Source organism: Manis javanica, chromosome 4, assembly GCF_040802235.1.
Source record: "Manis javanica isolate MJ-LG chromosome 4, MJ_LKY, whole genome shotgun sequence".
NCBI classification, from domain to species: domain Eukaryota; kingdom Metazoa; phylum Chordata; class Mammalia; order Pholidota; family Manidae; genus Manis; species Manis javanica.
In genome coordinates this window covers 161,291,189-161,315,406 of record NC_133159.1, presented here as the reverse complement: position 1 = coordinate 161,315,406, position 24,218 = coordinate 161,291,189, and the positions used below count along the sequence as shown (strand labels likewise).

The window sequence follows — 24,218 nt, the reverse complement described above, 5'->3', positions numbered from 1 at the left end:
AAGAAGGTTAAGCTTGGAGATATAATCAAGGAAGAGCAGTGATTCAGGCTCTTGAATTAGACGTTCTTGGATTTGAATCCTGACTCTGTCATTTACTGGCTTTGTGTTCTTGGGTAAGCCACTTAAATTTGGGTAAACCTCATTTACTTTATCTGTAAAATCACAGTATCTTCTTCATGGGGTTATTGTAAGGATTAAATTAGTAGATGGGTACGTAATACATGCTCAGAACACTGGCTAGTGCATAGTAAACACTCCATAAAGTATTAACTCTTGCTCATATGATTATCCAACATATGTATATTAATATTTAATTAACTCAGGCTTAGGTGAGTTCTGGGCTAGATGCTGGGATTATGAAAATGAACGTACAGGAGTTCAAGCTTCCAGGAACCTAAAACTCAGAGGGAGATCTGGGCAGAGTCCAGGTCTTGGAGTCAACCAGATCTGATCCTCATTCTGAGTTTGCCTGTAGTTTCTATCTGTGGGACCTTGGACCAGTCTTTCATTTTCTCACTCATAGTTTCCTCAGTTGAAAATGAGAACTATAGTAGTACCTATGTCACTGGGTTCTGATGAGCATCAGCTGATGTAATCTATGTAAAAAGCTTAGCACAGTTCCTGGAATATGGTAATTACTTACTAAATGTTAATTATTACTTTTATCAGGAAGTAGGCTAATAAGTGGATACATTACAGTGCAAGGCAGAGAATACTATATAAGATGGGACACAACCCACTAGAGGAGTCCAGCAGAAGAGATTTACTTTGCCAGGAAGAATCTCAGAAAGCCCAAAGGAAGTGATGTTAGAACAGGGCTTTGAAGAATGAGTAAGAGTTTTCAGGTAAGGAATGAGGAAAGTGAAGGTATTCCAGGTGGAGGGAAGAAAATCTGCAAAGGCATGAAGTTACAGAAGGTGTTAATATGTTTGGAGGAAGATGATGAATTCAGTGTGTAGCTTAAGGTGTGTGGGATAGAGGCGGTAAGAGCTGGAAGAGGGAGTTGAGGTCAAAGCATTGGCTTAAGTGAGAGAAACTGCCTGTCTTTAAGTCAAGTAGCTGGGCTGGAGAAAGGTTGTGTAGGTGGAATGGATAGGCTCAGGGGTAAATTGTATGTGTGAATATGAGGGAGGGTGGTGAGAGAAATAAAGGCCTGCTGGTGAGGAGTCAAGGGAGGAGGGCAGGATTTTGAGAAGATGGAACAAAGTTATGGCATGTGGAGTCCAAAAACCTGGCTCTGAACCCACCTGGTATACCTCTGAGTCTCTTCGCAATCTTAAGATTGTCATACTATTTTTCTTTTTTTGAAACAGCATTTTACTTTTTTTATATATTTGCTTTTTTTGTTTTTTTTACTGTAGTTGATATACAATATTATATTGGTTTCAAATATACAACATAGTGATTTGACAGTTATCCACATTATTAAATGCTCATCCCAACTAGTGTAGTTACTATTAATGTAGGGAGATGTTGTAGAAATATTGACTATATTCTCCATTGTACTTCTATCCCTGTGGCTAATTTGTATGTTGATCGAGATTTTGTGCTCTTTATCCCCTTCATCTATTTCACCCAACTTTCCCTAGCCCTTTCCCCATGGTAACCAACAGTCACTTCTCAGTGTCTATGAATCTATTGCTGTTGTGTTCATTTTGTTTTTTTTTAGATCCACATATAAGTGAAATCATATGGTATTTGTCTTTCTCCACCTGGCTTATTTCACTGAAGGTCCGTGCATGTTGTTTCAAATGGCAGGGATTCTTTCTTTTTGTGGCTGAATTGTATTCCACTGTAAATATATACCATCTCTTCTTTTCCCATTCATTCATCCATTGACAGACACTTTGGTTGTTTCCATACTTGGCTATTGTAAATAACGTGGCAATAAACAGAGGGGTGGAAATAAATTTTGCATCAGAGATTTTGTTTTCTTTAGGTAAATTCCTAGAGGTGGAATTACTGGGTTGATGTCATACTATTCTGGCCTTAGTTTCCTGTCAGTAAATAATGTGGACTCTCCTATCTGTTATCCATAATTGTTGTGAGAAAGGAAAGAGGTAATGAGTAAGTGCTTTGTAAATAATAAATAAACAAATATTAGACCCTCTGTAATTAGGGAGGCAGTCAACTGCATGGGATAGCACAGTTAAAGTAGAGTTTAGGTGAGGTAAGAGGTTGGGGACATCTGTCCTACGGTGAATATAAAGATGAATGCCATGATACACATACTCACACACACACACTACAGATGGGAATGGGTCTACAGAAGGGCGTTGGGAAACTCCCAATCCTACCACCAGCAACCCTACTAGTAGCTCTATAAATATTCTCACCTTTCACTTGGATGTAAGGTTGTCCAAATATCCAAATCTGGAGTCTTTGTCCGGGTCTCACTTATCTAGCAATCCAGGAGAATTTTTGAGTAAAAGTTTATGATATATAATTTCTGGGGTAAGAATTCATAGTCCCCAGCAGACTCTTGGAAGGATCTGTGACTCTCTCAAAGATTAAGAGTCATTGATCTTCTCACCAGAAATTAATAAGAACAGCTGTCCTTGGGGAGAAGGAGTGGTGGGGTAAGGGGAGATTTTCATTTTTAACTTCGAACTTTTCTGAATCGTTTGAATTTTCTAACCACGAACATGTGTTAGTTTCATTGAAAAAACTGTCATCAGGGGACAGCTGGGTGGTGAGATAACCCGGCCCCTTTTAAGATTTCATCTTTATACCTCTTTGTATTCAACAAACACAAATAGGTGTTGTTTAAAAAAAAAAACCAAACCCTGATAGTATCAGTACACACACAAATCACTCTATTATGCAAAATACATACTTTATTTTGTAAGGTAAAATGTCTACATTTCCTCTTAACTACTGGCTTCAGTGCAGTAAAACTTGAAGTAGGTGAGACGAAAAACAAAAAGGCAGGCAATTTCAAGTATTTCAACCCAGACGAAAAAAAATAATGTGTATACGTGTCAATCTTCGTATGTATTCTCTTTTGCATTCCCGTGAACCGGCCAATGTGCTAGCCGTTGGCGTTTAATGCGCAAGACGATGGAACGGAGGGCAGGGTTTAATCTACGACCCTCTCCCCACGCACTCTAGTAATTACTCTATTTCCACGTCATGTTTCCGGGTGTGTGTGTCCCGACTCACGCACAAACTGAAGTTCAAAGCAAGCGGGAGTCACCCATGTTCTTCTTGCTGTCCCCAGAAACCCAATTCTGGCGTTGGGCCCCTTAAGGATCTGGCGTTACCTGGGGACTAACTGGCTGATTCCCACGTGGTAAGTGGCTCCTAATCTCTCCCCCACGTGGCGCCAAGGGCCGGGAAAAGGGAAAGCAGGCAGAGGAGAGCCGCATCAGGGGCATTTAAGTGTCTTGACGTCACGCGCTGCCAGGAACTCAGCTGAGTTTTCATCAGGATATTCCGGTCATCTTCCCTCCCTCCCACCGGGCCTCTGCCCAAGGCTTCGGCTCTTTCCCAGCTGCTGGGGAGGGAGGAGCTCTAATCCTCGGAACAGCCAACACTGGGGCGTTCCCAGCCTTGCCATGGCTCCGCCCTTTCCGCAGAGGATCTCCTCATTGGTCAGCGGGTGGGGCTTTGGGGTGTACCGTTCACGTCCCAAGGCCTTTGGATGGCCGAGAAAACTGGCCGTCTCATTAATTATGCAGGAGCGGCATGTCTGGGCCGGGTCGGGGCTGGGCGGGGATTGGCTGGAGGGGCCGTAATTCAGCGGCTTCCGGAGCTGCAGCGGCGTAGGCTGGGAGGGGGAGTTTGGGGTTCCGACGTCGCCGCGGAGGGAGCGAGCCCGAACCGGATCTTTGACTAGCACCCCTGCTGTACGCTCGCTCGCCGCGTCCGTTAGGAGAAGCCCCGCGGCCTGAGGGAGCCCCGCGGCCCGCACCCCGGCGCAAGCGCAGCCCCGGCCTGTCGGGCCTCAGCCCGAGAAACAGGTGAAGGGGGTGAAGGGTGGGGCCGACCCCCACACCCCGTGACGGTTGTTGGGCCTGGGGATCCCCAGGGGCGCCGAAAGGCCGGGAGCCTCTGAAGTGTTTGGGGGAGTAGTGGGCTGGGGGATACGAAGAGACACGGAGGGTCGCTCAGAAGGGACAACTCCCCGGGATGACAGGAGCGGGCCTCTTAAGGGACAGGGGGTGCTGGAAGGAAGTTTCGTTCTTCTCATTTAAGGGGAGACGCTAAAGAAGAGAGAGAATGGGCTCGAGGGGGAGGGCCATGGGGCGAGGGTACTCTAGGGTGGGAGTGGCTCGAGTAAGGGACAGCCCCCAGTTCCCTGCTTCCTGAGGCTCTGGGGACGTTCTGGCCGCTGGAGCGACTGTCACGCCGGCGGAGATCACGGGGGTGGGGGGCGTTTGGGAAGAGCTGCTTCTGCGCCGCCCGGCGGGGCCTGGCGGCTCCCGGCTGAGCCACTTCCTCGGCCTTGCCCTATTCCCACTCCTTTTGGATTCACCCGTGCCCCTCTGGAAGTAGGTATAGGTGTCTTTCCCCACAGCCTCACGGACGGGTTGGTTGTGGGTAGGATTATTGCATAAGAATCAAGTTTCCTGTAGAGAAATTGGCAGTCTTGTACTCTTTCTAAATTCCTTCCCGTCTTTTTCTAGGTTAAGCCGTGCTTTTCTCCTCCCCCTTCTAGAAAAAATAAAACCTCCATCAGGTCAGTTCTAGAGAGAAATAAATCTCTTTCTTTCTTGAATTGTTATTTTTTAAACACCTGGTAAATTCAGCCAGAAGATAAATAATTGAGTGCTTGCGTTTACTTCGTTGTGGTGTTGCTTAATTGCATAGGACAGAATGAACCAATCGAGAGTGGGAGTTTTTGTTTTAGAGCCAAGATCTTGGGTAAATGCAGAAGAGAGGGAAACAAAGACAGACTGGCTTTGGCTAAGCCATGTGTACAAACTTTACCTGTGTTTATGGGGGGTGTTTGAGCTTGTTAGCAAAATTCAGAACGTCATTCTGGTGCTTTATCCATGTTTAGTACACATCCCTCTGTGTTAATGTCAAGTGGGTGTATGATATTGACACCCTTTTTCTTATTAAAAATGTGTATAATGTGTACCTGCAGTTCTTCGTTTTGTTTTTTATCATGTGTGCATCTAAAGAGTATATTCTGTGTATGGTGTAACTTTTTGGCTGGCTGTGCTGGTAAAGCATTGGTTTGAATAAATGAGAGTGGAAAGTCATCTCAATCTTCTACATATGGATTTACCCTGTATTATGACTTGATTTAGCCCATTTTCTATTTATTTTATTTTAAATATGTCCGTGTTCCAGGAGTCAGCACATTTATTTCCTTACTATGTGTGCCAGACTGGAGTGCCAGCAGAATTTTCACTCAGACATTTGCATAGTGGGTTGGGGCAAGAAGTCTGGAATTAAAAAAAAGAATTATTGATGTTGGAGGGTTGATTTTAGACTCTGTATTTGTTAGCACACCCACCACAAAGAACCACTAGCAAATTAATGAATCTTTTGTTTTTATGTGTAGTACTTTGGGGAAGAATAACATTAAGAAATAGCCATAGCTATAACTTGACCTACAAAGGGCAGAGAGTTCTCATAACATGAACCCCATTTTACAGAGAAGGGAATTAAGGCCAAAAAACAAGGTGCTTACCTAAGGCAACCATAGGGATTAACTCATACCTTCTGTATATTTTGTGGTCTTTTGACTATTTGTGCTTAAGTATTAGATCTTGATTTAAAGGTGAGTATAGGCCCTGCTGGGAGAAGTGTCAGTGAAATTCTAATATATACCTGGACAGTGAAATACCACCACTAGGCTGTAAGACTCCAAGGGAGATATTTAATAAACAGATGAAAAAAGCAGTACAAATAGGGTTCACTTAAGTTACTTTTCTATCTAACTGCTATTCTAACTTGGGAAGTTTTTAGTTGGCATAATTTGTTATCAGATTTAACTGTTTGCTAATGAAAGACTTATTTATTTAGGCAAGCTTGTGAGTGGTAAACAGTCATGACCTAAAGTATCATTTAAACCAGACTTCCTTGTGGCCTGATCACTGATCGTTTGTGTCTCTGGCAAGTTGCCTTCTGCCTGTCTCTGTGTGTCTTTTGACATTCAGTTGTGAGATGAGGCAGAGATAGTGACCATCATTCCAGATGCAAAGTCCCACACCTTTTTACCTTGTAGTTTTCGCCCCGCTGGTGTACAGATCAGCAAATCCTTATTTTTGCTACTCTGTGAAAGTTGTCTTCTTCACAGAATTTGCAGTCTACTAAGGGGACTTGGTAAATGCTTTGTCTATACAATGTAACATTTTATCCTCTAAGAACTGGTGAGACATTAAGCCTGTGTAGCCCAGCAAGGTAGCTATTATTTATTAAAAATACATACAGCTCAGCTATAGAACATTCCCTTATCATGGGGTGTTCTTTTGGACGGTGTTGCACTAACACTACAGTCATCAGAGGAAGGGGACATTATAAGATCTGGAGTAGTCTAGGAGGTCTCATGACCAAAGGAGAGATTTGATCTGGGTACCAAATAATGGTTGGAATTTGAGAGAGAAAAAGAATTTGGGATGTGTGGTGATACAGCACAAACAAAATCCTGGTAGATTAGGAAGATAATGGTAAATTAGGGGAGGCATACCTATTTATTAAAGCCCTTGAAGACCAAGGAATTTTAATTCTCTCCTTTTGTTGCAGAAGATTTTAAGGATTTTTGAGGCTGAGTACTGGTGTTTAATGGTTATGGAATTCCTGTTATATGTCAGGACCCTGCCTGATGTTGGTTAATTTGCACAAAGTCAGTCAGTGCCCATGGCCTGTGCCCCAGGGGAGTAGTCATTGAGGCTGACCTTATAAATGGCCAGCACCCAAAGAGAAGTGTCCTGACTTACCAGATTTGTGTGCTTATGTGCAAAAATGTTTTTTTGAGAATTTTTAATTGGCTACAAATGACCACTCACATTTTATATCTTCTCTATTTAAAAATTTTTGCTGTAACTTTTGGGTCATTCATAAAAAATATAAGAGAGCACTTGAGAGACATCCCCAAATCCTGAAGAACTCATGCTGGCCTGGAGCAGCCTTGGTGAGATCCGGTAGGATGACATCGCTGGGCTGCATCAATCTTTGTTGGTTATGGTGCAAAGAATTAATATTGTGGCTACACGTTTGTTGCTAGGTACTTTGGCTTACTATGATACACTTTAGTTAGGATGGCCAGATGGTACTTTGATGGTAAATTGTTTAAAACATCTCCAGTTTTTAAAAGAAATAGCATGTGGAGGAAAGCATTTCTATTCTGGTCACTTCTCATTTATCATGTTTGGATTACCACAACTCTTAGGTCAAACTGGCAAACCTATATTGAGACCCAATTATTATGCTAGGTGGGACCCAAGAATTGTGAAATACAGTCCCTGTTTTCATGGAACTGGAGGTATTATTGTGGGGGCCACATTGTGTGCTGTGTCTGTATGGACTTAGAGTAGGGGAGTTGATGGGGTAGTGGTTCAAAGCTCAGGCTCTGGAGTCACACACATCTGTGTTAGGATCCTGTATCTGTCACTTCCTAATCAGAATCTGAGCCTCAGTTTTCTTATCTGTAAAAGGAGAGGATAACTGTACCTATGTTCTAGGGCTATTGAAAATTCAGTGAGATAATGCAGGTAAAAAGCTTAGCATAAACACCTGGCACACAGTATGAACTCCATAAGTTCCGGTTTTTATTACATGTCCAAGAAAAGAGATTAATTCCTCAGGGGTGAGAAAAAGGCTCTATCGTAAAGGGGTTTTCTCAGATGGGAACACCTGAATAGGATCTTGTAGGATGAATAGGAATTCTCCCAACAAAGTGGAGTGGTGAGCAGTTGCATTCAAGGCCAAAGGAACATGAGTGTGCAGAGGCCTAAAACAGCATAGTGTGTTCAGGGACCTGTACATGGAAATTCTTAATTTGGGAGAACTAAGCTGAGGGGAAAGGACACTGCTGAGCCATAGCTCTTAGCCCTCTCCTCTGTTATTAATTTGGTTCAAATGTCATTAAAGTAAGTTGTCCTGGTTACAAAAGTAATTCATGCTATTGTAAAAAAAGAATTCAATTAGTAGAAATATAAACTGTATTTTACATATATCCTGTTAATAATTTGGTGTGTATTTCTTCAGATTTTTTGCACCTGTTTCTGCTTACCAATTTATCTTGGGCATGTTTATTACAAATTTATTTCTAACAGCCTAATAAAAGGGTAATAAGGAAGGCAAATCTGTCCCTCAAATAAAATAAGGTTTGTATTATCTGGCTTTCCTTTCTGCTAGCTCCATCTGTAAGAATAAATGACTTTTGCTAATCATTGAACTTTTACTTGACCTTTGACCTTTTAACTATATTAGACAAGGAACTTACATTTTGAGCTTTTCTAGGGTAACTGTTTTCGAGGTGTTGAAACACTTAGGTGGTGTTGCCTGGTCTGAAGTTGCTACAGGAGCTATGTGGTCAGGTTCCTGGGGCTTTAATCCCAGATGCACTACCTCTTAGATCTTGGGTCAGTTGCTTTAACTTTTTTGTGTTTCACTTTCTTTATCCATAAAATGCAGATACCAGGTCCGATTGCAGGGGAGTTGTGAGGATTAAGAAAGATAATGTATAAAGTACTTTGCATAGTACCAAGTGGACAGCTCAAATTTGAGTGCTAATAATTACAATGATTAAAAACTGCAGTATCTAACTACAAAGTCAGGCAAGTTATGATTCATGGTAGCCATGAATGACCCAAAAGAAAGAAGGAGCAATTGAGGGATTCTAACCTAATAGGAAAAAAACTAAATGAACAGGGAGGGGGGCAGTTTTCATTATGGTGGGGAGATGGAGGCTGTCGTGTTAAAGGAATAGGCAAGGCAAACCATAATAAATTCCTGTTTATGTGAATGCCCTGTGATAAGTCTCTTTGCATCTTCCAAAAGCTATGATTGCTGCCTATTTATTTTAAGTAGTATTCAACATATAAACACATTAAAAATGTATTGTCACTTAGGAATTGAAACAGTCCCTTGGAGTTCTTCATGACACTAAAAGCACAGATATTATTGAAGGTATGAGGGGCAGCGGAGTCAGACAAGGAGGGTGAGACAGGGTACAGCATAGGGCTAAGACAGCATCTCAAGTGGACTGAGTGATCTCTGAGGCTGGGAGGGGATTGTCCCTTGACATTTGTACATTATCATACACTTTGGTGTTCGTGTGTGTGTGTGTGTGTGTGTGTGTGTATGCATGCTTGTGTTTTCATTCCAGGAGTAGAGCTTTAGCTTCCTGTCCTGTAACTTGGCAAACTCATCTGTATTCAAAATAGCCTTGTGGTGAAGAAGAACCGCTCAGCTTCATCTTGAAACAGGTTCTTTTGCACCAGTTCTCTAGTTTGGGATCCAAGAAGGCAGGAAAGAAAAGGCCTCCCAGTTGTTTCTGGCCCATATGTGGGACAGGAGGAAGCCAGCAAAGCTTGAAAGAGAAAGTAAACCTTCTCGTAAATAAATGGCACCCCTATTGTGGAGGAGGAGTGCAAATTATTAGGGGGATGTTTGGGTAGTTTTTGTAGAAGCCATTTCTGAAAACTGATTTAGATGAGCGAAGGTAGGCCCAATTTAGGAAAACCCTGCTTCATCTGGTGTTAACCACCTGTCTTCCTGCTTTGTTGGTTGATTTTATTAGTTTTCATATCCTGATTTCTCATTCTCATTATGAGAGTTGGTGGATTAGAGTCTGAATCTGAGCATCTGCTTAGGTGAAAGCTTCCTAAACTGTTTGTTGCATCTTTTCTCATGCTAATCTTCTTTTGCTGTTTAGCAAACAGTTTTTCTGACAGGATCTAAAGCATTAGACTTTTCTTTTGTTTCTCCCTTCTTCCTCCTTCTCCAGCCCACCCACCCAAATTATAATCCTCAAAACCCAGATGCTAGCTGTGTAATTACCTCTCCTATAAACCAACAAAGCGCAATATTGCATTGAGTGAAATTAAAATAGTTGGCTTTGAAATTTTTTTCTACTTGTGGTTTAAACACAATAAATATTTAATCTTAGTTTGTATTTGGGCCTCTTTTTATCAGTATGTTTACTAAAGCGAATTTATTGAAACATTAATCAAGATAAATTATAATTAGGATGGAAACTGTCTTATGCATGGGACAGGTGGGATATTGAAACATTCTGAAGCTGAGTATCAATATTTATTCTTAATCCTATGTGTTATTGTCCCTTTGCATTAGAGTGGACTGTAAGGGGGTCGAAGTATGTGGGACACTTTAGGGTCCTAATTACTGTGTTGTAGAATCCTAGATTCATGGAGCCATCCAAGGTTCCTGTACCACTGTGCTGCCAGATGTTGATAGCAGGGAAGATTGTGCCAGTTGAGGAACAGGGTTTTTTTCTCTACTTTCTGCTTAATTTTGCTTTGAACCTTAAACTGCTCTAAAAAATAAAGCTTACTAATTAAAAAAAAAATCCTGTTTCTGCAGAAATATTGAGGTGTCCTGGGTTAGAAGTGCCCTGTATACAGCTGTATGATTCTTATACTTCGACCTCAGTTTATCCTAAGCTTTACAGTGAGAATACCATTCTTTTATACCCAGTGAGACTATTTCCCAAGTAATGGAGAATGAGGCTGGAGGTGCAGGGATAGAGAAGATGGAATCTGGGTCAAACTTCTTCCCCTTGCCCTAGAAAAGATGAATGCTAGTCTTAGCCACAAATCTGCAGCAAGCATATATCAGTTCTGTTTTTCAGTTCCAGATTCCAATTTCCTTTATTGTAAAAACAGTATTTTAGAAAAGTTTACATTAACCATTAGTACAAAAAGGTGTGTGGAAAATGGAAAGTCTCTTCACCTCATCCTCTGAACTCTTTCCCAGGGATAGGTACTTACCTGTTTCTTATCTTTCCAGAGTGACTTCAAGTGTATACATATTTCAATTTCAAGTGTGTACATACTATTTTTTCTTTCCACAGATGGTAGCACATTATACACATAACTCTGTTTCTTGCTTTTCTGTCACCTTAGGAAACACTCCATCTGAATATGTTTGTGTCCACTTTATGTTTTTAAGATCTGCCTAGTAGTATTTCAGGCTATGGATGTCATAATTTATTTAATTAATCTCCTAATGATAGGCATAGATGGTTTGCAGAATCTGAAGACAGAAAAACAATGTAAATATCTTCATATTTATCTTTGGGCATATATGAATAGCTCTGTACATATATGCTTTAAATGTTTTGATCATAATAGGTATACTGTTAAGAAATGTAGCTTTTCAGTTAACAGAGTGCACATTTTTCTTTCTAAACTTAAACTTAAAATTCAGGGAAAAGTCTATCTCCTTCATTAAATGAAAGCCCAGTGTGTGTCTGTCACTTGGTCAAATAGGAATTGTTGCAAACCACCCCTCTGCCCCATCAGTTTTTTTTAAAGCTTGCTGTTCATGTACCTATGATGTCAGAGCCCAGCTTCTGTTAATTTCACCTACTCCATCCTAAAACAGAACAGTTCTGTGTAAGCACCACTACTACTTTGGCAAGTGGTTCAGAGGTTGTTTTTGTTTTTTTGCATTGTCCCCATGGATGGATTGCTCCTTGGTGGTTCTGTTTGAGTTGTCTATAGGAGCAATTCTCAGAGTATAGTTCACAGATCCCTGGGGGTCCCTGAGATCTTTGCAGGGGGGTCTTTGATACCAAAACTGTTTTCATAACACATAAAAATATTTGTGTCATTTTCTTGTCTTCTGCACTTACACTAGTAATCATGGTATTTAGTGCACTCACAGAAAAATAACCTGATTTCACTTAAGGATAAAAACACTCCTGCTGCATACAGAAGTGTGATGGTTGTCTCAAGGAAAATCTTTTGTGAAATTGACTTGGAGTCTCAAACTAGCTGCTTTTTTCATGAAACACCATTTTTATTTGAAAGAATGACTGATGGACCAGTTGAGATATTGGTAGACATTTTCTCAAAAATGAAAGAAGGGAACCTGTCTCCTGAAGGAAAAAACTGACAATATTTGTTGCCAGTGAAAACTAGAATTTGAGAAAACTTGTATTCACTGCTCTAAGTTGGACAGCTTCCCACTATTAATGAATATAATTTTTTGATGGCAACAAATATGATTTTTTGATAGTTTATAGTGAAATGTGTCAACATTTGGAAGGTCTGCTATATCTCTGAAATAGTGTTTTCCAAATGATTAATGCATGACATTACAAAATCATGCATGGGAAAACACTTTCTTCAAAATGCAAGACAGACTAATGAATCTTAATGTAATTGAGTATGAAAATTACATTGATAGGGTTTCAGAATCCACACTGCATCAAACCTTTAAGAAACTACCACTCGACAAGTTTGGTGTGGTATTAAGAATATTCAAAATTATCTGAAAAGGCTATTAAGGTTATTCTCCCTTTTCCAACTAGTGTGAGGTCAAATTTCCTTCACATAGTTTAGCCAACACAACACACTGTAACACACTGATTACAAAACAGAGCTGAGAATCCAGCTGTCTTCTATTAAGTCAGACATTAGAGAAATTTCCAAAACTTTAACACTACCACTCTTTTACACTAAATTTTTGTTGTTTTGGAAAATATAGTTATTTTTCATAGAAGTGTTATTCATTTTAACATGCAATTGGTTTATTATCTTTTAAATGAATAAATAAATATTTTTAAAATTCTCAGTTTTCATTCCTAATATAATAAATACTAATAGATATATCCTCCATAAACAAAAGCTTTGTGGGTCCTCAGTGTTTAAGGACATGAAGGGGTTTTGAGAGCAGAAGTTTGAGAAGTGCTTATCTGAAGGCTTTAGCTTAAGAACCTCTGGTGTACTTGTCTGAAAAAGAGAAAGATTCTATGATTCTGCCCCAGAGAGTCTGGTTTAGTAGATGTAGGGTCATTTTAGCAGGCAATCAGGTATTTTGATGCAGGTGGTCCTTGGTCTAAGAAATGCTGTTCTTAAAGGACCATTAGCTATAAAGTGTTTTTCAGATCAGTAAAGTCTGTTCACATGGTTTAGAAATTATTACTGTTCTGGAGATAAAAGTAAATGGTGGAGTAGCTATGTAGTCTACTAAGGAAAATGTTTTGGGGATTTCTTTTTATTCTGTTTACTCTTGTTAGTATTTATGGGCCTGAATAGTAATCAGGACTGGATTATGACTATCAAAAGAATCATGACTTTATCAGATTAATATTCAGTCTGGCTTTGATAGACTATCCATGAACATATTAAAACAGTTCTGACTGCTTGGATTGACTTTATTTACCAGAATTATCCTTAAATTCTATCAGAAGTGTTCTATTTCAGACATGTCTTTTTTTTATTCTATTTTTTTTAAGTTAAAGTATCATTGATATACGATCTACAGTGGTTTCACATGCACAACACAGTGGTTCAACATTCACCCATATTATCAAGACCTCACTCCCCCATCCGTTGCAGTCACTGTCTATCAACTAGTAAGATGTAGAGTCATTAATTGTATTCTCCATGCTGTACTACCATCCCCGTGACCTACTTATATTGTGATTGCGAATTATAGATTTCCTTAATCCCCAACCCTTCCCCTTTGCTAACAACTAGTCTCTTCTTGGTATCTAGGAGTCTACTGCTATTTTGTTCAGACCTGTCTTTATAATAAAGTTAACTTTCATTTATTATATGTAACACAGTAAAGCTCTCCCTTTCTTCTTGTAATTGTGTAACAAGTTCAAAGAGAAGTTTACTTATCAGAGATCACACAGCAGAGATAAGACTTAGAAGCAGATATTTGACTCATTTAGCTTGAGAGTTTGAAAAGTCCAAATTTGTTTTCTGGCTCTACCTTTATCTATGTGGTCACCTAACATTTCAGTCCTTATCTGTAATATGGGAATAACCACCTACTTGATAACATTGTGACATTATCTTGGCCACCTCTGGGTTCTCATGGCTGAGTTCTTGACTGGAAGATCCAATGTGAGTTCATGCTTCAGGCCAGTTTCTGTAGGGATTTAGAATTTAGATCACAAGTTACCCTCAGTGCAAAGTGAAATAGTTTCTAAATTCTTCATTATTTTCCTTGTAAGTATTTATTTTCTTTTTAAGTAATGTCTTCTACCTTACTTACATTGTCAGATTATAATTTCATGAGTAAGTGAGCTTTTGCATAACGTTCGCTTGTGTGGAGAGTAGTGGATAAGATCAGGTGTTCGTTTTCTGATGAGTGCTCACATCATGCAAAACTATGATGTACGATGAGGTCATTTATTTTTCCAAATGTATTATTCATTTTGATAAGGCTTTCCTAGAAAAGCTTGTTTAATTGGGGAGGTAACTTATCTTCTATCTTGAATATCATTTAAACTTTATGGGTCAGATTTATGTTTTTAAAATATTTTTCATAAAGCTCAATTCATACCTTTAAAGAATTAATAGACTTTTTTAAGAGCAGTTTTAGGTTTACAGAAAAATTGAGCAGAAAGTACAGAGTTCTCAGATACCCACTCTGTTCTCTTCTCCGAAGTTTCTCCAGTTATTAACATGTTGCATTAGTGTGGTACATTTGTTACAATTGTTGAGCCAATACTGATACATAGTTATTAATTAAAATCCATAGTTTACATTAGCTGTTCACTCTGTTGTACATTCTGTGGAATTTGGCAAATGTATAATGACACATATCCACCATGATAGCATCATACAAAACAGTTTCACTGCCCTAAAAAATTCCCTCTATTTCACCTATTCATCCCTCTCCCCAGCCCCTTGAACCTACTGACCTTTTTACTATCTCCAGTAATTTTGTCTCTCCCAGAATATCGTATAGTTGGTATAAGGTATGTAACCATTTCAGACTGTCTTTTCACACTTAACATTTATTCAAATTCCTCCAAGTCTTTCGGTGGCTTAGTAATAGCACATTTCTTTTTATTGCACAATAATATTCCATTGTCTGTATGTACCGTGGTTTGTTTATCCATTCACCTATTGAAGGACATCTTGATTGAGTCCCAGTTTTGGCAGTTATGAATAAAGCTCTGTAAATATTTGTATGCAGGGCTTTATGTAGATAAAAGTGTCAGGTCACTTGGGTAAATATCAAGGAGCATGATTGCTAGATCATATGTTAAGAGTATGTTTAGTTTTGTAAGAAACTGCCAAACTGTCTCTCAAAGTAGCTGTACCATTTTGCATTCTCACCTAGCAGTGAATGAGAGGTCCTGTTGCTCCACATCCTCACCAGCATTTGGTGGTGTCACTGTTTTGGATTTTGGCCTTTCTAATAAGGTGTGTAGTAATATCTCATTGATTTAATTAGCAATTTCCTAATGGCATATGTCATACCCTTATTTGCCATCTATGTGTCTTCTTTGGTAAGGTGCCTGTTCAGATCTTGTGCCCATTTTTTTAAAATGGGTTGCCTGTTTTCTTAATTTTGAGAGAGTTTTAAGAGTTCTTTGTATATTTTGGATATATTTAATTTTCTTAAAACCTTTTCAGATCAAGGTACACAAGTGAGAAGATATTCTTCCAGGAGGTCCTGAGAACCTTGAGTTCAATGAATCCCAGGGAAGAAAAAGTAACAAGAGTGGCTTGAGTGTCTTTGTGGACTTACTGGTGGATTTGTCTTGGGGTTCAGAAACATTTGGCTGATTGAAGGAAGGAAGGAGTAGGAACTGTGTGCTGAGTGCTCTCTGCATTGCCAAATTGGATGCCCTCTGTCACCATTATGGTTGCCCTTTTATTGGTATTGGACACAGCACCAAAAACACCTCTTTTTTCTTAATACACTCTCTTCTCTTGACTTCTGTGACAAGATATTCCCCTGGTTTTTCTTCAGTCTTACTAGTCTTTTCGGTTTCCTTCCTGGTTCAACCTCTACCTTAACACTAATGTGGAAGTCCTCAAAACTCTGGGGCTTTCTTTTCTTTTTTCTATATTCTCTCCCTAGGTTATTTCATCTGTTACTTTGGCTTTAACTATCATCTCCATCCTAATGAAAACCAAATCTCCAACCCAGGCATCTCTGAGCCCCCGATTCCTGTATCCTGCTGCTTACTTGGCATTTCTCTTTGGACAGCTTATAGTTGTTCCTGTTTATCGTGCCAAAAATGTAACTCTTAAGCTTTCTCACCACAGGCTTGTGCCGGTCTCCCTGCCCAGCTTTCCCCATCTAAGTAAATAGAATCACCATCTATCCCATTCCAACAATCTAGGAATATCCTCAATTCCTCTGTTCTTGCCTGTGTCTGCTTCTTTTTAAATCATCAAGTCCCAGTTGGTTCTACTTCTAAAGTTTGCTTAAATTCCTTTCCTTGTCTCATCCTGACTTCTCTCCCCACTCTGTGGTAGACTAGATACCCTGAAAACCTTCCTGTACAAAACACCGAGAAATGTTGGATAAACTGAACTCTCTAGAAAATTAGGGAAATCTTCAAAGGCAAAAATCAAATGGAACCTCACCCCAAAAAAAGAGAAACCAGCCTATGACAAGGATGGGGAAGGGCACTTATCTCTGTTACTAAGGATTTCTAGTTTACCATCCACTCTAGGCAGGGGACAAGACCTTAGTCTTGGTGAGGAACTGGCCCTGCCAAGTCTCCTAAAAGAATTCCTAAGCATAGGCCTGCCCATTTTAAGATTTGAATTTATACTATGTTTTTAGTCCTGGAAACTCCAAACTGAGATTTTAACATAAAATGGTCTGTTTCCTTTTAAAGTCAGAAAGTCGGAACAAATAGTTATTTCCTCCAAGATGCCTTCCCTGACTATGTGAAGTATGCCAGCTTGGCCTCAGTCACTCACTATCCCATCATCGTTACTGCCATAGTCACAAATCCCTTCCCAGTTTCTTGTCTGTCTTCCCATCTGTCCTTTTTCACCACTCAGTACCCTGCCCTCGGTTCCAGACTACTTTTTTTTTTTAATAAATAAATGGGCGAATGAATGTAGTAAGGAGGTGCCTTCTGAGAAAAGATAAAATGATGTTACCTCAATTTTATTTTATTTTGGTACTAAGCCTTTCACTTTAAAATATAATTTTAATTTCTATCCAGGTAATACATATAAATAATTTGGAAATTGACTATTGAAAGACATTGAAAATAACAGTCTTCTGTCCCAGTCCTTCTCACTTCCAAGTGTTGCTTCCCAAAGATAGCTCACTTGCACAGCATTTGGCTTTTTCTTCTGGTGGTGACTTAATGCTTCTAAGAAATATGCTTCACACTGCTATTTTTTGATACATCAAATTTGAGACACCTTTTACTTTCCTATTACATTGGTGAAGATTTCTTTTCTTTCACCCCCACTATTCCTTGCCATATCACGCCTCACAACATGATTGTCATAATTTTTAAACCACTAATCCTATCTTTTATTTATGTTATTTATAATTTATTTTATATATAAAGTATTTATAAGTATTGTTCACTGGCAAGTCAGGTAGTATACTGTGATTATGTTTCCTTCCACTTACAAATATTTGTATTTTCATGGAGTTAACATTTTTATTTTCAAACATTTGTTTAGTTTTCTTATACCTATTGATAACTTCCTCCTGATGTTTCAGCAGGTCTCAAATGCCTGGTGGTTTACTTCAGATACTTAAACACATTGCCCATCTAGTCATTATTTTCTTGGCAACTCCCCAGGCCCATCCCCACCCCTCCTGCTGCAATCTGGGTTTCCTTATACCACCTCTCATATGTTGGATTCCCTTTCTCCTAGGTCCCATGTCTTCCTATTTCTGGCTTTACTGCTTCATTTGCTGAAGCACACTGTCTGGTAACTTGCTATCAAGAAAAGGTGCATTGGAAGTATATTTTTTCAGTTATTGAGTATCTCTAATATCTTCATTCTTTCTCCACACTTGAATGATCAACTGGGTGGGCATTGAATCATTTGCTATCATTTTGAAGGCATTGTTGGCTCAACTGGCTTCAAATCCTTAAGCGTTTGTGTTGAGAATCTGATACGGTACTGATTTCTGATCCTCTCCAAGAGACATGGTTCTTTCTCTGGAAGCTTGTACAACCTTATTCCCACTGTTCTGAAATTTCACAGGTTGTGCCTCAGTGGAGGTCTATTTTCAATCATGGGATCGAGTACTAGTTGGGTTCCTTTCAGTCTGGGAAGGGAAATTCTTACTATTTCTTTGATAATTCCCACCTTACCGTTTTCCCCTTCTCTTTTTCTGTGAATCCTTTTGGTAAGGTATTGGATCTTCTGGACAGATCATCTGGGTTTTGTCTCCCCTCTGCTTCTATTTCCTGTTTTTGTGTTGTGCATTATATTCTAGGAGATTCCATTGGCTCTTTCAACTCATTTATTTAACTTCAAATTCTGGCTGCCATTTTCAGTTTCAGGAGATTTTTTTCAGCTGCCATTTTCATCCTCATCTTCATCTTATTTTATTCCTATTTAATGTGCATATTTTATCTCTCTGAGGTTATTATTTATAGTTTTGTGAAGGTTTTGTGTGTTCCTAGTATCCTCTGATTCCTGGGCTCCTCTTTTCTTGTGCTCATCTTGCTCTCTCATGTTGGAGGTTTTCTTCAAAAGCACAGTAGTTTTCTGTTCTTAGTTAAAGTTGAATGGTTTTATGTGCTTGTTGGGCTTCACTGGGGGAGTGAGGGAGGTGATTGGGGGAGGCCCCTGGCTGCCAGGGTTCTGGGAGCTGATGTTTATGGCTTGTCACCTAATCTGTTGTTATAGTTCAGTGACTCTCTTGCTGTCAAGTGTGCCTGGTGTCCCCAAGTCCAGACTTGACTTTCCACAGACACTAAGTATTGTGCCTCCTGCTGGGTTCAGAGAGGTAGTTACCTGAGGGATCTAAATGCTATTTATGCAGATTTTCCAGCCAATTGTATTTTCAGCCAAACCTTTTATCCCTGCTTTCAAGCATACTTAACTACCTCCAATTTGGCGTTTTTGGGGGGTTATACAGTGTACTTCTGGTTGGAAATCCCTTCTGCAGACACTTTTCATTTTTCTCAGCTGTGCTAGGTCAATTAGCATCTCTCCACTTGCTGGATTCCAGAATTTTATTCACATATTTTGTTCACTGTCATCTCCTTTACCATTCTTTGTCCTTGTGGCTTTGTACTCATTGCCCCTGCTTTACTGTCACATAGTAGACTTTTGGGTCATCTTCAAGCAGAAGATCTGTGTCATGTTCTCTTGAGCACTCCTGTGTTTGCACATTAGTATGTTCCCTCTACTTGGACTGGTTGCTCTTTACTCTGTAGCATCACCATCCCTCCTGTATAGCCACTGTTGCATGTAAAATACATACCTACTGGTGTAGCACTATTCCATTTGCATGTAGCTGTCTTGTTATGTGTCTGCCTTTCTTTCAGGCCAGACTGTCTTATCCTTGATGGGGGACCAGATTGCACAACTCCAGGAGCACCATTCGCCTTGTTATTTTGGAGTTAGTCCCAGGTGTTCCCCCCCTGGAGTTGCACATTCCTCTTGCTGTGGTAGGGATTGTGAACTTTCCAGTTCTGTGTTCCTCAGGCTCGGCAAAGCATCTGGTAAAGAGGCATTCAAATGTTCAGTGAACCAAGGACACCTCTACATGTAGCCTCCCAGATGTCACAGGGTGGCTAGGAAACCTCTAAGGTGGGAATGTAATGTATAGCATGTAGAACATAGTTAACCATACTGTGTATATTTGAAAGTTGCTAAGAGTAGATCTTAAAAGTTGCCATCACAAGAAAAATAATTTGTAGCTATATGAGGTGACAGATGTTAACTAAATTTATTGTGGTAAGCAGTTCGCAATATATATGTGTATTAAATCACTGCTTTATACACCTAAAACTAATATAATGTTATATGTCAGTTATATCACAATAAAACTGGTGGTATAAGAAAAGAAAACCTCTGAGAAATTTTTTTTTTTTCTGTGCATTTTTATCTATTAAGGTCATCTGCTAAGTTATTTGACTAACTTTTTTTGTTTTTTTTTTACTCCCAACAACAAAATACTTCTCTTCAAGAGAATAACAACTGTGACCCTATTCTTCTGCCTGGATAGATTATTTTCTCTTTGTAGTCAGACTTTTTTCCCCCTTCTAACCATATTTTTCCTGTAAAGTTGAAGGCTTTGATCCCTTCCTTATCTCTCTCATCGTATTGCTGTGCACAGAATCCTAGACTAAGTCCAAGAGGCCGGCTGTTGGATGTTGTTCCCTATGCTCCTGGCAGTGGTCTATTTCCGTGTCTGTAAAGTGAGGAGGTTGGATTTTACATATTTTAAGCACTGTTAACAACAACAACAAAAGCTTTTTGTAACAGGTTGGAGCCCAAGTGTCTTCAGGGTAAAGCATTGAAAAGTGGGCAATAGATTTACTTTGTAAAGAGATTAACTGTTAACTCTAGGTTGGGTCTCCACTTTGGAAATTTCTCAATAAATTTACTCATCCAAGTGGTTTTATGTTTGATGAGAGGCCTCACTGCAGTGTCTGCATGTCAGCATTTAGTTATAGCGTGATTTCTTAGAGACTCAAATACTTCCAGCAGACACATGTCTTGAAATGTCCTTTTTTAGATGATGACAAGGTGCTAAAGTCTCATTACTGCAATTTAAGGAGAAATGACTATCCTATATAACAGTTCAGCTTTATAGGAAAAGTCTTATATATTTTTAAAAACTTTCCTTTAGGGCTACCTTTTAATATAACTTCTGTTGGGAAGCTTTCTATATTTGTTTTGTCACCTAGAATAAGTTTGCATGAATCATTGTACCTAATTCGCTTGTGCTTAAGGAACACCAGTTTATGCTATTACCTTCTTAAGGTGTTTCAGTCTTTTCTGTGCTAAAAGTATGTTACATTTTTTTAAAAAATTTACTTAATTTTCATTTTTTTGTTCAACAAATATTTGAGCATTCTCTCTGTGCTGAGGAAGTAGCAGTGAACAAGAAGAAAGTCTGTGTTTTTATGAGCTTACATTCCTAGCAGGTGGTGGTGGAAGGAGATAAAAGAAATACATGATGTTTTTGGGAGGGTGATATGCACTGTGAAGAAACATTCAGCAGGAGTAGATTGCTGTTTTAGGTAGAGTGGTGTCAGGGGACAAGTTCGTGCAGAGACCTGAATGAGGGGAGGGAGCATGCCGTGTGGCTACCTGGGGCAAGAGCTTTCCAGGCCAGAGAAGGAAGTACAAAGGCTTGGGGCAGAAAAGAGGGTGGTGTGTTCCAGCAGCAGAAAGGAGACAGGTGTTAGCCAAGGGCCGAGCAGAGGAAGAGGAGGTCAGAGGCATCCAGGAGCATATCTGGTGGGCTGCAGTAGGAGTTTGGATTTTTTTTCCCCAGTGGGTTTTGAGCAGAGGGATGAAATGTTCTGACTTATATTTTTAAAGGGTCTGTCAATGTGGAGACTAAGAGGGACAGGGTGAGAGCACCAGGGCTGAGTGATGTAGAGCAGGCTGGGTAGGGGACAGTGGTGGCCTGGGTTAGGATTGTAGCAGTGGAGGTGGTAAGAAGTCTTCACATTCTAGATATATTTTGAACATAGGGCCAACAGGATTTGCACTGGTTGTTAGTGGACTGGATGTTGGGGGGAAAGTAGGACGGAGGAAGGAGGAGGAAGAGAGGGAGGAGCGGAGGGAGATTAGAGTCAAGGATTATTTCTGAGGTTTTTAGCTTGAGCGCGTGCTAGAATGGAGTTGTCATCTGCTAAAATGGGGAACATTGGAGGGGAAGTTGACTGGGAGAGGTTTTTAATGAAGGGGTTAGTTTGGGGTACATTAAATTTGAGATGCTTGTTAGACATACAAGTGGAGATATTGAGTAGGCAGAGAAATATAGGACTTGGGAGTTCATGAGTAAGGATTGGATTGGAGATACAAATTTGGGGATTGTCAATGTATAGCTATTATTTTGAAGGAGGAGGACTGGATGAATCATTCAGAAAGTGAATGTATAGAGGAGAGAAGAGGTTTACTTACATTAAAATAGTTTTAATAGCAAAGATTTTTCTTTAAAACTGCAAATTCTTTTTTCGTGGAAGTTGGACTCTCTGTAAAGATGGTATTGCACTGCTATGTTAGTAAAAATACTGTTCTAGTCACCAAATGTAATAAACCACCTCAAATTTAGTGACTTAAAGTAGCAACCACTTTATTATGTTCACAGATTCTGTGTGCAGGAATTCAGGCAGGCATAGCAGGGCTAGCTTGTCTGGGGCCTCAGCTGGGAAGACCTGACCATTTGGATGCAGTATCTGATTCCTGTGCTGGAGAGTCAAAGGCTGATCTCAGCTAGACTCAATAGATCAGGTGCCTCCATGGAGCCTCTCCTGCCTTGGGCTTCTCATAGGATGTTGGCTGAGTTCTGAAAAGTGAGCCTTGCAACAGAAACAGGTAGATCAGGCATAGCCTTGGAAGTTGCATATTGACACTTTTGTCATTCTGTTGATTGGAACTGTCAGGGGCTTAGCCAGATTCAAGGAGAGGGGAAAGCATTTGAAGCAAGAGCATCTGTGAGAAAGGAACAAAGTCTTCAGAGGGTGAGGGGTGGGTGGGTAGAGGTGGGGAGATGACCTGAAGGGAGGTAGAACGTGAAAGTCATCTGGAGGCTGGAGAGAAGAGCTGGAAGTATCTACAGTTGGCTGAACTGTCGGGAGCCTTGACCAGGGGATTGGACAGCGAGAAGTTGGTGCATGTTTGTGAGCAGGGGGAGTGCGAGACTTTTTACTGAGAGGTCGCTGCAGGATCATCCTTGAATTTTTCCAGCAAAACTGGAAGAGTTGGTCTGCTCCTCAGAATAATTCTTATTAGATGCAGTGCCCTGTTTGGAAGAATCTGCCTTACTCGATGTAGTTGGGGCTTATACCTGTGGTATATCCATCCAGTATGTATTTTTTGAGTACCTCTTATGAGCTAGCACCGTGTTGGTTGCTGGGGATCATGAGAAAGACACATCAGAGAGCAGAACCAGGGCTTGTCCTGCCCTCGCGCTGGCAGTCCAGTGCAGTGGTTACAAGCACGGTTCTGGAGTCACAGTGCCTGGGTCACTGTGGATGAGACACAAGGAAGACCTGTGAGGGGCCTGTGAAGGAGGCTGGGGTGCTCTTCAGCAGCTGGGGGAAGAGCAGAATAAGTGCCAGGAGCTGAGCCAGCAAGCTGGTGCCAGTCGGGGCAGGAAAGGAAGGGCCAGCCAGGCTGTCAGTCACATTTGTGACACTCACACTTACCTGATGTGTGCCAGTTGTGCCACGAGTGTTCTGTGTACATGAACTCATTTAGTTCTGTGAGGTAAGTCCTAGTTTCTTCCCTTTCTATAAGTGAGGAAACTGGGGCACAGAGAGGCTCACAAGCTGGCACTCGCTCCTGTTCATCCAAATGGCAAGGACAGTGTTCACTTCTAGGCACAGTGGCTCCTGGATCTGTGCTCTAAGCACAGAACTATTCTGCCTTAATATGACATACTTTGTTCTTCAGCTTAAGAACAATGCAGAGTCATCAGTGGGGTTTTAAGGTGGCCCGGCTGGGTTTCTGCTCTGAGGCTTCTGGCTTGTCTTTGTCTTTCACTCCCTTTCTGGGGGGAGTGGTGGGGTTTGTCAGTCAGTTGGAGTCTAAGCCCTGGACCCTTTTTGGCCCAATATCAGTGTGCTGTTTTTACCACACATTTATTCTTAATGTCTTGAGGGCATCCAGCAGGCTGATAATTTATGGACTCAATAGTCTTTGGAGGCCACCTAGCCCAGGTGCTCTCCCAACTTCAGAATTACTGCTGTGACATTTCTCAACATCTGTTTGAACACCGAATGCAACAGGAGCCTGGGAGGTTGTCCCTTGCCCCTCCTTTTCTCTGAGTCCCCTTTGCCCTTCACTATCACCAAGCCCAACACATCTCTCTCTCTTTTTTAAATTAAGGTATCATTGATACACACACAATCTTATGAAGGTTTCACCCATATTATCAAGTCCGTCCCCTCACCCCATTGCAGTCACTGCCTATCAGTGCAGTAAGATGCTTTAGAGTCATTACTTCTCCGTGCTGTACTGCCTTCCCCACCAGCACATCTCTCCATAAGGTATCTGGAAGATGTCCTCTTCAAAGCAGTTTGGAGGAGAGGTCATATTTCTGAGTGTGGCTTACATGAGAGCCACCTCATCCCATGCCAAGTCTTGCCACAGGCTCTGGGGTGCTCTGCTTCATTACAGCTGCCTGGGCCCCAT

At 40.5% G+C, this 24,218-nt stretch overlaps 1 protein-coding gene across 6 annotated transcripts in view; it reads left to right on the top strand.

Moving 5' to 3' along the window:
- Positions 1 to 740: 740 nt before the first annotated feature.
- Positions 741 to 24,218, top strand: part of STAT3 (signal transducer and activator of transcription 3) — a 56,852-nt gene continuing 33,374 nt past the window's right edge. For 2 of the 6 annotated variants that reach the window (XM_017643737.3, XM_017643738.3), the window contains exon 1: positions 3,728 to 3,962. The gene's annotated coding sequence lies outside the window, so the exon portion shown is untranslated. Of the gene's footprint in view, positions 846 to 3,726; positions 3,963 to 4,628; positions 4,682 to 24,218 lie in introns of those variants that run through there. The other 4 variants (XM_017643736.3, XM_073235611.1, XM_017643739.3 and 1 more) reach the window with 4 other exon arrangements.